The following is a 2,292-nucleotide window of genomic DNA, read 5'->3' on the forward strand; positions in this document are numbered from 1 at the left end:
TATATCAGGATATATCTTAATTAGCTGCTAAAACGGTGATAAGCTCGTACTGAAAACGACAGGTGCCGTTAGTGCTGCTGCTGTTGCTGCTGCAGGACGCACTCACCGCGTTGGCTGCTGCTGCGGCACCACGACGAGGCGGAGGCGGAGGAGGAGGAGGAGGAGTGTGTCAGTTCCTTCGGGATTCGCACCTCGTCAGACAGAGAGGCAACAAAGTGAGACAACAGTTTAGTCTACAAATGCAGCTGGGCAAGGAGCATCTAAAAAAAATGACTCAGCTTTAACCTGAGGTAAAATCATCTTACATGTCTTCGCGCCGCATGCGTGGGAATTTGTTGCAGAGAAAACACTTCATAAAAAGAACTGACATTTGCGCCTGCGCATATCAGACGCGTCTAGAGGCTCAAGGTCCGGTCCCCCGCTGGGTGTAATTTGTGAGGCACTGAGTCGACCTCGTCATGCGTGTGACTCATTCAGTAAAAAGTTTAACATCCGAATTCCCGCATGTGCTCCACAGAAGGCGTTTTAGTCCAAAAAACAGCTCGATTCCCCTGGAGGTGACGTGTGTGGCCTCTGGCAATCCTGTTTACTTTCAGCACCGCGGACAGCGACAGAATAATGGCCTCTGGGCATCAACGGGCTCAAAGCAAAGCCTCGTCTAAAGTCCATTACAACATTTTAACTTCACATAAACAACCTTCTCAGTCTGAGTACTAGAGCTGTTTTAATTAAATCCCATCAGGATAGTTGCGGTGCAGGCAGGGGTTACATTACTAAATAGGCCTATCTGGTATACGCTCTGTATGAAGCAAAAGACACAAAAAGGTGTAAAAACACCACAAATTGTCAAATTGACCAAGGATACAAAACAACCACAAAGACATTGAAACAACCACTGACCGACATAAATGACCCAAAGATGCAAAAAAAAAACCCCCCACAACAAACAACACTGAGAAAAACTCCAAAGAGATGCTAATTAACTTCAAAGACAGGGACCTTCATAAAAGAAGTTGCAAAACAACCATAAAGACAAGCCAAAGATCAAAAGACACAAAACGACCACAAACAGGTGCAAATCAACAACATTGAGACAAAAAACCACTAAGAGATGCAAAACAAGTTCAAAGAGACAGAACATGACCCAAAGAGACCCAAAGCACGTACAAAGGAGTTGAAGTAAAAAGATCAAAGAGACACAAACAACCACAAACAGAAGCTTAGTAACCACAAAGAGGAGTGAAACAACAACAAACCGACATATGACCACAAAGACACAAAAACGCCAAAGACGCATAAGAACTACAAAGAGACAAACAACCTACAAAGAGGTGGAGCTTGCCGAGGAATGCAAAACAAACGTAAAGATAAGCGAAAAGATCTCAGGGACCCATAAAGACATACTAATACATCCATGTAAAACAATCATATAGAGACAAAACAAAACTACAAAAAGATGCAAGGGGACACAAAGAACATAATGTGTCCAGGGTCTTCATGCTATTTGGAGTTACAAATACCATGTAATTATTGATACTAAATTAAGTAAGAGGTTGTTTTGTTATCATTCATTTATTACACTGTATAGGTTATTGTTGCCAAGAACCAGGTGTTTGGTAAATGGTCACATTCACCCTTTCACACACACAAAGGCTACTATGCCAATCTCCAATCAGGATCGATGCACGTTCATACACTGATGGCTTTAGGAGTAAACTGGGGTGTAATGACTTCCCCAAGGACACTCAAACATGTGAACTGTAGCAGTCGGGGATCGAACCACCAACCTTCCAATCGAGAGACAACCAACTCTACCACTAGGTCTACCTTTCCCCCCACATTCTTAAAACTAAGCCCCAATCCGGACCCCCCCATCAGTTTCTAGATCCACCCCTGGATCCAGGCTAGACAATTTTCCGTTGCAGGCTTTTGAGTGCAGGAGTGATTGATCACCGAGCCGGGCTCTTTTGATGGGTTGGCTATAAATCAATGAGGCATAAAAAGTATTAAACCCTGCAATGATGTGATGTGGTTATTCTGGGAGAACAGAACAGAAAATAGGAGAGGCCATAATAACAGCCATGAAGACACCAGTGCTAATCAAAACGTATTAAATGTTGAAAAAAAAAAAAATCCACGAAACACCTGATTGGATGAAGGCTGGTGACGCATGTTTCCAGCATTTCCCAGAACATTTTAATGCTGTTACGGGATCTGCCTCAAGGACATGCATGGAAATGCTCCCATTGAGAGAAATCATAAAATCCTCAGCTGCTGCAGTCAGCGATAAGC

This window comes from Semicossyphus pulcher, unplaced genomic scaffold (assembly GCF_022749685.1).
Source record: "Semicossyphus pulcher isolate SPU_LCO1_2020_fin unplaced genomic scaffold, fSemPul1.0.p SCAF_7, whole genome shotgun sequence".
Classification (NCBI taxonomy): domain Eukaryota; kingdom Metazoa; phylum Chordata; class Actinopteri; order Labriformes; family Labridae; genus Semicossyphus; species Semicossyphus pulcher.